The sequence below is a fragment of the Corvus brachyrhynchos genome, unplaced genomic scaffold, assembly GCF_000691975.1.
Source record: "Corvus brachyrhynchos isolate BGI_N302 unplaced genomic scaffold, ASM69197v1 scaffold220, whole genome shotgun sequence".
In the NCBI taxonomy this organism is placed as follows: Eukaryota; Metazoa; Chordata; class Aves; order Passeriformes; family Corvidae; genus Corvus; species Corvus brachyrhynchos.
In genome coordinates this window covers 1,194,178-1,209,642 of record NW_008236209.1, presented here as the reverse complement: position 1 = coordinate 1,209,642, position 15,465 = coordinate 1,194,178, and the positions used below count along the sequence as shown (strand labels likewise).

At 45.4% G+C, this 15,465-nt stretch overlaps 1 long non-coding RNA gene across 1 annotated transcript in view; it reads right to left on the bottom strand.

Annotated features, from left to right (window-relative positions):
• Positions 1 to 15,465, bottom strand: part of LOC108448619 — an 82,157-nt gene that overhangs the window by 14,181 nt on the left and 52,511 nt on the right. The gene's annotated exons all lie outside the window — the stretch shown is intronic.

Here is a 15,465-nt window from a genome sequence, read left to right as displayed (position 1 = left end):
GAAAGAGTTCCTAATGCCCCATATGTTTCCCCTGAGGAGCAGAACTATTCCTTACTATGCTTTAGACTTTTAAGATGTTGCTGCCTCTTTTTTTTCCCTCCCGCTGCTGCAGAGCCAGGAGCCAGGCTCGGGGAGCAGCTGAGCATCCCCGGCCCCAAAACGGGGAGCAGGATGGGGCCCATGGCTCCTGTCTCACAGCGAGCTGGCCTGCCTCCTCCCAGCAGCTGTAATGAAATGCTTTGAACATAAAAATGAAAAGAGAAAGGAAAAGGATGTTCCCTTTCCTCCCCTGACACATCCACACGCACGCACACACTCCTGCGGACTTCTCCTTTGCCTGCTATATCAAATGGCCGTGTCTTTTTGAAGTTACCATGGCAGTGAGAGCAGAGCAACAGCACAACTCGCAGAGGGGGAGAGAGCAAAGGAAAAACGCTGGCACAGGGAAGGGGAGGACAGAAAGGGGCCGAGAAGATCCTCTGATGTCTACAAGATGCGGTGCGGAAAAGGCTTTCCCACTGGAGAAATTATAATAAGCAAATAAATATCCAGCCATGAGAGGGCAGACAAAAAGTAAAGAAAAGCGAGATCTAAGAGCAGAGCTGGGAAAAGAACTAAAGTAGAAGCAAAGAAGAGACAGAAATTCAACTAATTAGAGAACAAGGTGTGTACAGAAAGAAAAAGAGATGAAGGTGAAAGAGGATTTGGCATCCAGACCTAGAACAAGGATAATTTCAGGAGACAAAGCAAGAACTGCCAGTGACAGGTTACTTTGGAGCAGCCACTGCCACCAGTCTCAGGGTCCCCTCCCACCCTACACCCAAGGGAGCACCCCCTGACAGCCCTCTGTCTCTCCAAGCCCGAGCAAGCCCAGGCCCACTGGATGCCCTCTTGGCTGGGTTTGCTTGTTCTGAGCAGCTCAGGACAAGGCTTGAGCTCAGGGGTGTTCCACATCAGGAAAACCCCACACCCTGCTCAGCCCCGCAGGTGCTCCCTGCAAACCCAGGCTGACCCCACACGCTATCACATCCCTGCTGTGTGTCCGTGGGCTGAAGCAGGTAGGCAAACAGTGGGTGCTTCAGAAACCTGGCACAGAGAGACAGCACAGGGTGGGGAGAAGGAGGGACAGCCTTATCTCAGCCAGACACTGTTGCTGGTTGCACACAGTCACGCTGCACCACTCCGTTTCCTGTCTGTGCCATGAGGATGTAGCTGTCGGTTCAGAATCCTGTCCTCACTGAGTGTGGAGCCAAGCCTTCCCTCTGCACATGGAGAATGTGAAACTGGGGGCTCTAAGGAGCTCATGACTAGCCTAGAAAATCCCATGCACAGCTGACTGGGAAGGCACCACTGACCTGTGTTTCAGACAAGATTAGGTGTTTTTAGTGGGGATCTAACCTATCCCAGCAACAAGGACTCAACATTCCCTCTTGGGCTATTCCACAGATTTCCTTGCCAGAAAGTCATTCAAAGCATCCCATTTTTTCTCAGCACGAGTCTGTACTCCCAGTAGAGCCATGCTAAATAATTCCTTTTTGCTTTGGAAGTTTAAAATCTTCATCTGTCATTTTGGCATTATACCTTACTTAAAATGGTTGACATTTCTTCAATTCCAGGCTTACCTGGAGGGTGCTAAGCAGAAGACCAAGAGACTGGAAAACTTTGCAAAGCAGAAATCTTACAGAAGAGGAGTGTGGGATGAAAACAGCATCCCACGCATACTTAAATACCAGCATCCAGAGTGAGCAGGATTATGATTGCTTGGCCTGAAACAAATGGTTCCACTTTTGCTGCTGCTAATACCATTAAATAACCAAGAGAGCGAATGTCACTGATTAGAAAATAGCACAGAGCGCTTGCAAGCACTAATCAACTTCACAGAAATGTTGACTTTCAGACCTAAAAAACCCTTGAGAGTGTCCCTGTGAAGTTATTTCGGGTGAGGCTCTGCATACCGGAGCTGTCCCTTCGCATTAGGCTTGATCCCTGCTCTCCGCGCGCAGCACGGTGAACCCTTAATGCTTTTCAATTACATGACAAGCAAAGCAACTTATTGGTGCTCTTTATGTTAATGTCCCAATATTTTTCATATTTATGATACCTAATTACATTTGCTCCTGATAGTGATGTAATGTTTAGGTATTGAAGATTGAGAAGACCGCTCTAATGTTAATATATTTACATTATTAGAAAGTAATACATTACATAGGCAGTCTGCTGCATAGGGCTGGATCTCTAGATGAGCTCTCAAGGCAAATCCATTATCTTCTCCCTCCTCCTGTCCCCTGTACAGATTCTGATAACTAGGATTGACTGGCAGTGTTTAAAGTGACTGCAGCTGGTATCATGGTGCCAAAAGGGAAAAGGTATCTTACACGTGCATGAAATTAAATAGGCCCAGGGGTCTCAGAGGACCACGCTGCATTAGCAGGCAGAGGAATTCAAGACATTAGCTCAGAAGATCAGCATTGCAAAAATGGTGAAAAAAAAACCCTAAAGAGGGCTAGAGAAAGGCGGGCTCCCTGTGCAGTGCCATCAGAGACACTTTCTGTGAAAGTCCTTTAGCTGGAAGAGAAGCCTCCTCAAGCCCCTTTGGTTTTAAACTGCCTTTTCTCCTTTGGCCAGGGAATTGTGCATGCCTGATGATCACCAGGACATCCTGCACATCCTATTGCCCTCTTCAGAGGAGGAGAAATGATGTATTTATAAGAGAGGTTGAGCTGCTATATTCCCTAAGGATCACCTTCTGGGAGGGACACATTCCCTTTGGGACTGCCTCCTCCTCAAGTGCTTCCTCACTGATCACATTTTCGGAAGTTCACCGAAGAAGCCAGGACCCAGGCCGGTGCTTCATACATTTTTTAGACACACCTCAAGTAGCTAGCTCAGAGCTAAAATATGTTATTCAGTATTACATGTCCGGTCAACTCAGGAAAGATGTCAACTGCAAATGAAAATTGGGGGGACGGGAGGCAGAAGCTGTGAGCAGCCTTTCACCAGGGGATATTTGCCAGCCCAGCAGGTGCTGAGCATCTTCATCCTGTGCTGTGATCTGTGAGAGATCAGCTTGAATCACACCTCCTCTATAAATCCAACATCTCAAATAATGGCTCCACATCAAAACCCCTAAAGAGCCCCTCTCACAATAAAAATGAGTGAGAAACACAAGGGCATGCAAAGATGTCCAGCACCACCAGTGCTGGAGGAGAGACCAGCCTGTTCAGCCTTCATTTACAAATTCCTAATGAATGACAAATGGGTTTTTAATGAACATCAACTGCAGCAGCAGTCTCAAGGCTCAAGTGGCTGACACTGAGAAAAGACAAGTCTGGGGCACGCAAGCCCTGCTAATAAACACTAGATAACAAAACAAAAAAATAAAAAACCAACAAAAACAGGTTCAGAATCCTTACTAAATTCAACAAGTCTGCCTGATCACCCATGAGCTGCTTATAAACTGTAGTCTATCACCTGTATATGTGCTGCCAGTCACACATTGGAAACCCCCCGCATGGGGCACGTGTGCTGTAAGAGACCCTGAGTGCCCACCAGGAAGGACAGTTTGCCCCTGGACAAGTGAACTGGACAATGAGGACATGGGGAGGTGGCCCTCTAGCAGCCTCTTCATCACAGGTATTTCCATTCAGTACAACGTGCTCAGATCTTTCAAAAGGAAAATACACAAAACTAGGTCTTCCTGGCTATTTCCACTCCTTTGGATGGAATTTCTGTCTCCTTAGAGTGATGTGTGCTTACACTGAGGAATTGGAAATGACTCCTGAGTCAGTAATAGTGGTGGGGAGGAGGGGGGCTGCCTGCAAGTCAGAACTCATCTACATTGACAGAGAAGTTATAAGGCAGCTTCTGTGATTTCCACCCAAATTAAGCCTAGCACAAAGGAGGATTCTCAACCTCTCCTTTTAATGAGCACAGAGTTATAAGGACAATTACTCTGAATGAAATAAAATTAATTAACGCACACATTTGGGGACTAAAAATGCTTATTATCTAATATGTATGAATTTGACCTAGCTTAAAATTAATGACAGAGCCAGGATGAACGCGGCATTCAGGTTACATAAAACTGCAATAAACAGGGTGCAAAGAGAGATGTTGCTGATCCTTTTAATATCAGCACTGTGAGAGCTCGGTTAAGAGCGGAAGAAAGCATGTGCTGTACATAATTTTCATAGAAATTTGCTTCAGTTGAGCTTGTACTTTACATGTGTTTTAACAACTGAACTTGCTGGCAGGAGTGAGCTTGGCAAAGTGATTATTAGGTAATACTTCTATGAATATTTTCTGGAGCTGGAATTCTCTTTTGGAAAAAGGCTTGCACAATGCAGCACTTCGCTTTCCGGGATGCCAATAGCACTCACGTAATTGATTGAGTTTGTGGTTGCCTGCATCCTGGCATTTCAGCCAGGATGCCTGCTTTAAATGCTTGATCAGGAATTTTTATTCTTGGAGGATTCTTTCAAGGAGAAGCATCCAACCACCCTGAGAACATAATTACAGCATGTGGCCTACTGATCCAATTAAACTGACCAATACACTTAAACTCCAGCATCCAGAAATATGCAATTAATTAATCACTTACATGCAGTCAACAGGCCAAAACTTATTCGTCCAACTTATCTAGCAAGAAATAACTGAATTATGAGGAAATTCAAGAACATCATAAATTGTTCGTGGATTGCAGCAAGGCAAAGTTTATTAAATAACTCATCCAAATTACTTGGGCCATTTTATGTATGACAGAACAATTTTTGTGTATAAGAACTTCTTGGATGATGTTAAAGGGCAATTCTATCTGGATAGTGGCTGTGAAATCATATTTGGCATCTTGAGAACTCCAGCTCAGCATGCTTCTCTTATTCCAAAAATGTAGAAAAGTGTAGTTTTACTCATTGGTCCAAAAAATGAGCTTAATGGCAGTGAGGCACCGTGGGCCCGCCTGTGCTGCCTGATAATACGAAGCAAAGCCCCTGTGCAGATGAGAGCTCCCAACCATCCTCACTGGAACCCCTCAGGCCTACACTTGGAGAGCGCTACCGAAAAACACCCAGGCATGCGCAAATGATAGAAATAAATCCTGGGATCATTGTGTTTAGGACAGGAGAGGAAGATCTGTGCCTAATTATAGCGCCCGTTCCCCCAGCCAAGGCGAGGCTCGCTCGGCGTTCCAGCGCTTCCCCCGCTCCTCCGAACGCCGGGGAGGGAGGAGAATTGGATGCACATGGTTCAACAGGATTTGGACCAAGGATGGCTGAAACTTGGCACGTCTCATGAATCCAGCTGTCTCCAACATATACAAATCCAAACAGACTCTATGTGAAAGGAGCAAAATAAAATCTTCCCTGCCTGTGTACACGTGTCCGCAAGCCCCCGGCCCAGAAGGGGGGTGCAGAAAGGATGAAATGAAGAGCTGACTTCCCACCCCTCTGCAGACACAGTTGTTAAGAGCACTCTCAGGAGCAGATTCCTCAGGGCTGGCAATGCCAAGGAATGGGGAAAGGATGGCAAGGGACTCTTGCTCCCTGTGTGCAGGATCCCGACTCTTCCTGGCACTGCGTGGCTGCTGTTGGGATTTGCCAGGGACGATGGGCTCTCTGCAAACCCCAAATGCACCAGGGGTGGGGGGTCAGTGCATGGGGAAAAATTCATGGAGAAAGCCTTTTCCTGTGGCTGTGATGGGTTGAGGCAGCTCTAGGGACACAAGGGTTGTCCCCACAGCACCAGTGACAGGGAGTGGCAGTAAAACAGAATGAAGATGTGCCATCCCTCAGTCAGAAGCCCACAGATAAGAGTTTTCTGAACTAAGCCACAGGTTTATATATGTAACCCCATTTTTCTACACTGAAATCTCCCATGTAATTCCTTATTCAATACTTCTATAATCCTATTTTTCTTCTGGGGAGATTTCCTTCACTTCGTCTGCCCTCAGATCCACATCAGGATAGAGACTTGATTTATTCCTGAGGGAGAAGACTACCACCACTCCTCCCAGCTGCTGTGAAGCAGTGTCTTAACCCTGCAGAGGCAGGACCCTTTCCCACTCGTGTTATTAGCATTCCCTACTACTTGCATGTTATTTTTCTTTTTCCTCTTCATTCTTTTTTTTTTTTAAACTTCTGCAGTGAATTCTGCTTCAACACCCACATGTCTGCTATTGAAGCCAATCAGCAGGATTGACTCAGGTAAGTTCTTTTATTAGGTACTGATTTCTTTGTGTCTGATGTCTTTATCCAGACTCCTTTGAAAATCCCATTTTGGCTGAGCATATTGAAGCGAATGCCTCTCTCACTCTCTTTCATTAGCAATTTTAGGGCAGCTCTGGCAGGTTTTTCACTCCTCTCTCTTGAACTCAGAGAAAAAAAAAATCTGCAGTAGTTTTATCTCTTTTCACTGTCTCCGGAGGATGTCCTGCCAACACTCCCCCACCTCCAAAATTGGAGAGAAAAATGTAGGTCTTGGGTAGTCTGATGGGCTGAGATTTGGAAACAGCAACATTTCACGACACTGGCTTTCTCATTTCCTCAGACTAGAATTAGTTCTGCCACCAACATTTTGCCCAGGGCCCCCAACCCCAGGAGTGCTCACAGTGTGTGTCTCTCGCTCACATATTATTATGCTCCAATGAGGATGTTCCTAGCAGAGCTCTAACGTGTCTGGCACGGATTCATGTTATATCTAGGTTTTGACATTGGGCCTGCTCCTATAGAAGTCAATGTCAAAATTCCCTGAGAGTGTTTGAGCACAAGGATCAGGCCCGCTTCCCTGATTTATGCAAGTTATTTTTATACGATAGCAAGTTGGATGCGGTATTATAAAGTCTGGAATTAATCTGCATTCTAATACTTTATAAAAACCAGCAAAAAAAAAAAATCCCAAATTAACATCCTCCTTAACCTTTATTTTTATCAAGTGTACTAAATCAACTGAAGAATAATTGCTCTGAGGACTATGCCAAATGAGTGCACATTTAGTTTACATATTCCCTAATGTAATATGAATTGATGAACTTTCTGAGATACACATGATATAAACGATCATGATGTGCCATTCTTAATTTCTTTCAATTGTCTCTGCAGAAACACTTTGCTCTTAGTACAAAGAGTGAGGCACGTGCATACCAGGACCACAGGAGAGAAGGAAACATACTTGTAAGAATTTGCCCTTTTGGCAAGAAGTGGAGCTTTTCTAGACTAAAAGGTCAAAATCCTGCTGTACAGCCACCAGCTGGGACCTGGATTACTGCAGTGAGAAGATTAAAATCCAACCCTTCTCGGCTCTAGAAAGGAGCAATCTGAGTCAGGCCCACCACACTGTGATGGTCCTTCCTCCACGCCAGCTTCCTCATGAATGCCCCACCTCAGCTCCCAGCCCAAGACTCAGACCTGTCTCAGAAGGGAGGAAAAGTGGCTGCTCCTCCTCGTGCACGTTAGGTCAGCTCTGGGGCCGAGGGTGCTCATGCCCCAAGTACAAGGGGAGCCAGAGTCTCACCCTGAAGAAGGGCAAAAAATGAGCCACTGCTGTCCCTCTGGGTTTGACATGTGTCTGTTGTTCAGTGAAGGCAGCAACACCTGCACATGGCACCCAGTTCTCTCTTGCCACAGCAAGCACCTCCATGAGGGTGAAAGACCTCACAGGGACCCTCCCTGCTGCTCCTGCTGACCACCAGCAGAGATCCTCTGTGGCATCATTTCACTACAACATGCAATTACCAGATGTTTTCCATACCCTCTGAGGCTCCCAACCTTGTACGACCTTGGGCACATCTTCTCTGGTCTTCAGTTTGCCATCTGTTAACTGGGGCATGATAATGTGTTACAGGTTTTAGAGCCAAATAGGATAAGCAATCATCTGAGTTGGAGTGCTGTATAATAGAGGCCACTGGACTTCCCTGAATTCTCTTTTCAATCAAAGCAAACCTCTTGGAAAATGTATCCTGCTTTGATTTGCTCATAGCTAGACTCTGAGGATCCAAAGGAAATGTAGTAAATGGTGCCAACATTAATTACTGTCACAGACAGATATGTCTGTGTTCAGCTCCCTGGATGGACTCCTGCACTTTGCTGGGCAGAAGTGTCCAACAAAAAGGTTTGCTGCTCAGATAGCTACAGACCACAATCAAAGCACACCTTTCCTTTCCTGTTGTGGCACTGAACTGTACGAGTAACACACTCTAATAGTAATATTTATCAAATGCTCCAGTCCCTGCCTTCAGCCATATGGTTCCTCCCTGGATCTTGCCAAACTCCCCTCAGCGGGTTTGGCACCAAGGGAGGGATGCCAGAGCTGAGCTCTTCCCTTTCCCTCTCCTCTGCACACATTCCATGGCTCCCTGGCACAAAGGGGGCCTCGTCTCCATTAACCTTGATGGGCACTCCTGCAGTGCCACTAACAGTGCTTGGGGGGATCACAAAGCCACTGCCTAGGGAGAAACTTTTCTTCTCTGACACCTGCGAGCAACCTGCAGCCGTCAGCCATCTCACTCCAATACTAATGATGCTCCCTTCAGTCATTATCACTTATTTTTTTTTATAAAATCCTCACTAAAGCTGAATCTAACAGGTCATTAAAAGCCCAGGGAAGACCTGACTGACTTGATCCCAATTGTTCCTTATGTCTGACAAGATTTTCCCTATTGAGCATTTGACTTGCATTTTATGTTGCCTCATTAAACTGTACTGGACTTTAATCAAGGTCAAATGGGGGCAAATCTGCTTTTCCAGAATCCAAACAGCTCGTACCAAGGTGCTGATCTGCAGCTTGTGTTGCTGCACAAGCTCTCCCCATGGATGAAGCCCAGCGGATTTTGTTAACGTGGGGCACGACCTGCACCCCACAGGGCCCATGGAAAAAGCAGGACCCATGGTTGTTTATACTTCATTAAAGTCTCATTCAAATCCTTCCCCAATGCCTCTGAAGTTAAATGCCTGGACAAGGAGATCAGTGAAGAAAGAACGCTGTGTCACAGCATGAATAAAACATATTCTAATTTTATCAACACCTAGAGTCCTGATCTTTAAAATCCTGAGGTATTTTTTTCCTTTATAAGGTATATGATGAACAGCCGATTACATTTTTGATGTCTTTTAATGATCATAATTAAGTATGATCCATCATTGTAATTTCACCACTAAATCAAGGTAGATCACCATAACAGTCATGATAAATCATGCTCTTTGCACAACTGTTCCTGAGGATGAACCGGAAAATGAAGTTAGAGGACTTCAGAACCTCTCTGCTCCGTCAGCAGGATCCTTAGCAGCCAGTGCATCCCGATGGCACTGCCAGGACCTGATGAGTGGAGCCACTCACCTCCCCTCGGACCCATGGGCTGCGTGGCTCCTGTCAGAGCTGTGCCTCTGGCCCTGCTCTCCTACATCTGAGGAATTGCATTCTTAGTCATCTCTTCTGCTTATTTTTCTGCCTGAAAGTCCAGGGTCAATGTTTCTTATTTAAAGGAATGTGGTATCTAAAACAAAAGAGCTCCTTTGGATATTCCCTCTGCAAACCCTCACACTGAGTAGAACGCTGCTTTAAAGAATAGGAATAAACGTACAGTGCCACCAGCCGTGGCTAAAGCCAAAGTCCTCACCGTTGGAGGTCAGGTATGACCCCTTGGCCCTATCCATATTTATCAACACCCTAAATTAGTCTCCAAGGAAGCTTACAACGGGACCATTAAGGCTTCCACATCGCTTCAGATATCTCATCACGTTTCTCAACAGCAAAAATCTTGACAGAACTAACAAAATCAATTTCCCTTGGCCAAATTCAAGTTTGAGGGTCTACATGAAAGTCTTTTCCAGACTTTCGTCTACAATTTCAGTTCTGTTAGACACTGTTCTGCAGTGTTACATGCCACAGATGGCTGCCTACCCAAGAAGTGTGATAAGAGCTCCTAGGAGTATAAAAAGCAAAAATCTTATGTAAGTTTCTCAGCCCAAAAGTTGAGCAAATAAGTGCTAAAGTGTCTTGTTGACTGCTCTAGAAGTCTCAGGAGGAAAAATAAATAGTCACACTAATATAGAATATTGATTTTTCCATGTAGTTTTGTGTGATGGAGCATGCTACAAGTTCACCAACCCAAGCTCTTAACAGCTCATATAAGAGATGTACAGTACTCATCATCTAACAAATGGGGAAACTGAGTTTTGCAGATGTCAAACGCTGTTGTACAGGATGCCAGTGACCAACTTTTTCCAGGCATCCGCTAGGTATGGTTTCCTCCTAAAGAGCACAAAGAGAACAGAACAGGGACGCTGGAGAGAACAGTAAAATGGTACATTTCCCTCATCATGGTCCAAATGAAAAGTACAGTAACGGCCATACATCATAGTGAGATTCCCCACTCTTCTGCAAGCTAGCAGAGGGCTCCCATCACTCTCAGACTTCTTTCTCACATTTATTTTAATCAAGTTTCTGTCATTTTCAGGTCCAGGTACAGCACGATCTGCTCGACCTGCCTTTGGCTCTGTGTCAGGGGCGTCATACTATCCATCCATGTTACATTGCAATGCTTGATAGCCAGGAAGGTCATTTCATCTCTAATAATTCCCCTCAAAGGGGATATGAAGGTAGAGTGATTACAGAGTCATATACCTTCTTTCAGAATACCTCATCTTTGTTCCTAGATTATTTAAATGATAAATGGAAATTGGCCAGAGAAAATCACTTAGAAATGAATTGTGGTCATAAGCCATAGAAAACACATTCTGTTTCCAGAAAGACAACATAAAAATCATCGAAGATTATTGTCTTTACTAGACACAGCCTAAAAACAGATGTTTAAAGTATTATAGATTTCATACCACATACTGCTTTTAGGGAGGGAGACACCATGGGGCAGAGTTCTGGTTTTACAGAGGTCCATCCCCACATGAACGGCCCAATAATCTGAAATAACCTGTCCAAACCTGGAGCCGGTACTTTGATGATCTAGAGAGAAGGCATGTGTACAGGCAGGCTCTGTAAGCCAGAGGCACTCACATGCTAATCTTAGACTGTGCCAAGCTAAGAGGAAGCAGAATTGCTCCTACATAGCTAAAAAAACAACCTGGGAGCTCAGATCCAAGCTCTTTCCTACTCAGGATGACAATACCATAATTCTAAAAATGTATTCTAATTTTTCTTCCCTGTGTCATCTAAAGTTTTGCTTTTGCTACTGCCTTTGTTCACATGCTTTGAAATAGAAGTAAATACCTCTTATCATCATCTCTTTGTGCAGTCAGCTGGGAGAAGCGAGCACGGGAATGCCAGTGAGGATGGCAAGGTTCACCCCCTCACGCTGCCACTGTGCAGCCAAGTAGCCTTGGGCTACCCAGCCCAGCACTGCAAAGCCGTCTCGGATCTCCTGATTGCAGAACGAGATTGTAGTAATACTGCTGTGGCTCTCCGATGCTTAATTAATGATTGGGAAGGTCTCTTCACGGTATCTGCACTGTCAAAATGCCAATGCCTTTGCCATGTTGCTTACAAGATGAGCAAATGACAGCAGGCAGGTTGTGGTCGTGCTGGGCCAGCCTGTGCCGCTCTGAGCAGTCCTCACCGGTACCACGTACACGCTCCTCTGTCTGCTCATGCCCATCTCCTGTCTCCTGACTGATGTTTAAATCATGAGATCTTTAATGCAGAGGCATTCCTTGCTCAGGATCAGCCTGGCGTGGGGTCCTGGTTCGTGGCTAAAGCTCGGAGGCGTTGCGGGAGAACAAATATTATCGACGTAAACGGTTCCCTGCTTGCAGCACAGGTTTCGTTTGCGGGCAGGTACTGAAATCCACCTGCTTCTCCCCCCACTCTGGGTTTTTTCTTTATTGACAGCTTAATCACCTTTGTGTCTGCTGCTTATCTTGGAGGATTTGCTATGAATTGCATTCACCTCCTTCCAGTGTGAAAATATCTACACTTTGCTAATTAACCGCCTGGTGGACACGCTTACAAGCCACAATAAATATTGTCTGAGGGAATAATCACGATGCTGCCACTTGACCTGAGGGTTTTTACATCTTTTGATTTTATCTTTTTTTTTCCCCCTTTTCTTTTCTTGGTCCTGAAACTCTATAAGGTGTCTCACTGCAAATGCAAACAGATGTTTCACATCTTATGACTCAATGACCCATTCTACAAACCTAAAACAATAAAACTTCAGGCACAGATGTTTCTATCAAATGGAAAGTCCTTCTACTCCTTTCAGCCTGGTACAAGAGATGAAAAAAATAAAGGTTAGCCTAGGGAAGCTTAGTCTCCAAAAACCACCAAATCCTTGGAGATTACCAAAAATATTAGTAATTACTGCTCAAAACAAAGCTGAGTTGGCATGGAGACCACCAAGAGCTGGGTCTTTAAGAGATCAGCTCTCATTCAACACATATATTAAGCGCTGTATTAAGCGCCTACTGAACCCCAGAAAAAAATATAATCACAGAATTATTTCTAAATGGACTTTTTAGTTTTTTATGTCAAGAAAGGGGGTCACGAATAGAAAGGGCGAAAAATCAGCGTGGAGAAACATTTACCTCAGCCTTTCTGGGTGCCATTAATCACCTTTTCTGGAAAGCCTCGTACAAAAGCCATTAAAATTTAAGATGGGAAAAATCACTGTCATTCCTACAGCTACAGCTATTGCTGCTGCTACTACTCTTAATTAAGGTCTGAGCGCAGTTAAACATTTAAATATGATAAGGCTTAGAGGTGAGCCGACTTGCCAAATGGGGAAAGAAAACATTGTCAAACAGAATCAGGGAGAGGAGCCCAGGCAGCAAAATGAGAGGGACAAAGAGATGCGGGATGCGCTGCCAAGCGCCTGCACCGAGACCAGCAGCTCCTTCCGAGAAGCGAAGCCAAAGTTACACTCTGTCTCAGACAGTAAAAGAGCACAAAAGCTGATTCTTAAGAGGTTTTTCTGCTCAGGTATCCTGAGACTTGTCTCAGTGGAGATGTTTTTTGTGAGGGCCACGCAACACAGGGAAGCAAGGAGGTGCTGAACATAACCACGGGGATCCTTCCCTAGAGAGAAGCCCAGGTCAAGAGCCAGTATGAAATGAAGAATCAGTCACAGCCAGATGTGTCACATTTTCAGCTGTAGAAACTCAGTCCTGGAAGACCTCTGGGTGATGAAGGGGGTTCACACAATTGCTGAGCACAAACCACTTGACATAACTTGCGCTCAGAAGCAGCTCTGGGCATTACCCGTGAAGTTATTGTCGCATTCTATAATCCACATTTGCTTTATGATGACACAGTGTCTTCCCTGCTGGATATTTTACTTTTCAAGCAGTAAGACAATGAACTACAGTCCCTGACAAGAAATGTTTTCATTGCCATTGTTTTAGAAACACATGTTTTCTCATTCACTATCAGCACCACCTAAATCAAAAGAGGTGACTTTCACAATAAATCAGATAAGAACAGCTCAAAACTGATATCTGCCAGCTTGTTTTCTCCCTTAATGGTGCTCCTGAGGCAGGCTGAGATGTCTTTTCCCCGAGCAGCCCAGGGGATGGGTGTGAGGAGGACGGCAGGGCACAGACACAGGCGGACTGAGGCACCACAGCGGTGCCCTGGCTGGCGTGGGGGATCGCTGAGCACCGCTCACACTGTGATGGATGACACTGCATAAAGTAGAGCACTGTGGGAAGTATGCAGAGAAGTACAAGAGGTATTAACCATTTCCCAGCCCTAAAAAGGGCACTGCTGAACAGCTCTCTTGAAAGCCATTGTGAGCCCACAGCACAAGCACAGGCACTGCCGAGTGGGCTTTTGCCTTAGGGATAAGTACGGACTTTTGGCTGCCAAACTGAGGATGCAGATGCTGAATAAAATCCAGTGCTGTGGTTTTGATGATCACAATTAATGGCTTAGGATTCTCTTCTCTTCCCCTACAGTGTCCTGGGACACACAGGATAAACATAAATGACCAACAGGATCATCCTCTTCAAGCAGCTAAGCAGATGTTTTCCCAGCTGGGGATAAGCACAGGTTGTCTCAGCAGCTGTGAGCTGCGCTGCACACTTGCACTCTGCATCCACGGATGAACAATAACCCTGCAATATTCCTCCTCTTGGATGTTGGAGAGGTTTCTGGAGGATGAAAGAAGGGTAAGTGGAGGAGCTGTGCATTGCAATTCTTCATCTCAGTCTGCCTCAGCTGGTGAAGCACCACACTGAAGTGAGGCATTAGCAAAGATGCCTGAGAGGAGCAGGTGGGTGGTGATTAGAGTTATTTCTTCTCTTGCCCTGGGTGAATCTTTTCTGTGCTAAAAGAATGTTCCTCACACACAGGCAGATAACTTATTCTTTCCATCGTCTGCTGTCCTCATTTTCCTCCAGAGACAGTGGATCGTTTCTCTCCTCAAGGCAAGGACATCCCTTGCCCTCACGTGGTCATTCCCTTCTCCTCACGCCATCCCTGTGCTGCTGGTCATTAGGGCACCTTGTTCAGACACCAGCTTCCCCTTGGAGCCCTCACAGCCTCGCATCCAGAGCTTGTCTGAATTTTTAAAAGTTCTGCATTATGTCCCCTTGCATTCTGTATTCATCTACATCACCAGAGCTGTTGTCTGCACTCTCATTATCTCAGACCTCCACTAACATGACATCTTCCATGATCTTGAGGCACTAAAGCTCACAGTGAATATTGCTGCCAAAATCAGCACCTTTCCTGACCACATCACCACCTCGTACAGCTTTCCCAGAGCCCTAATCCCTGTGGCACCAAACACAATCTGGATATCTCCATGTGTTCTCCCCATGAGTAACTATCACTCCCAGTCCAAGCTGACACTCACCATTTTAGCTTAATGGTGCTAACCTCTGCTATTCTATTCCCCGGGAAACCTTTTCTTACTTCCTCTTCTTACCCTTCAGGATAACACAGGGGCTTTGTAAACATTCACCTTGTTGTTCTCCCCAACCATTTCTTAAGATGCCAGCTTGTGCTATAGAAATACAGACATCAATGAGACTGTTCATGTGTTGCAAAGAGCATTTTAAAGGGTGCCTTGCATGTCCTGACCATCGTCTCATGATCCTCTACTTTTCCTTCTCCACGTCTGCATTTCTGTTTGTCTTGTCTCTTAAGTGAAAAGTTTTGTAAGGTGGAGACAAACTTTTTGTAGAGAAACATGTGCATCATGATCCTGCTCCACGATTTAGCATCTGTGACTGATGCTGCAGGAGTACACAGGGAATTTGCTCCTTCCCCTTTGCACATTTTCCAGTGCAATGCAGGGATGGTGTCTCCCTCAGATGTTTTCTGCTGGTTTCTCCTCCCCTTCAGCCCTTGCCTGTTTCTTGTCTAGTGCCTGCTCTCCAGTACAAACTTCTTCCCTTCTCAGTTTTCACCTGTCCCCAGCATTTTGTCTCCCTTTGGAGGCTTTTTCTCTCTGCCTTTCCACCGTTCAATCCCCTTGCTTCCATCACTCAGGGCCTACCAAAAGCCTCACTTTTTTTCTGC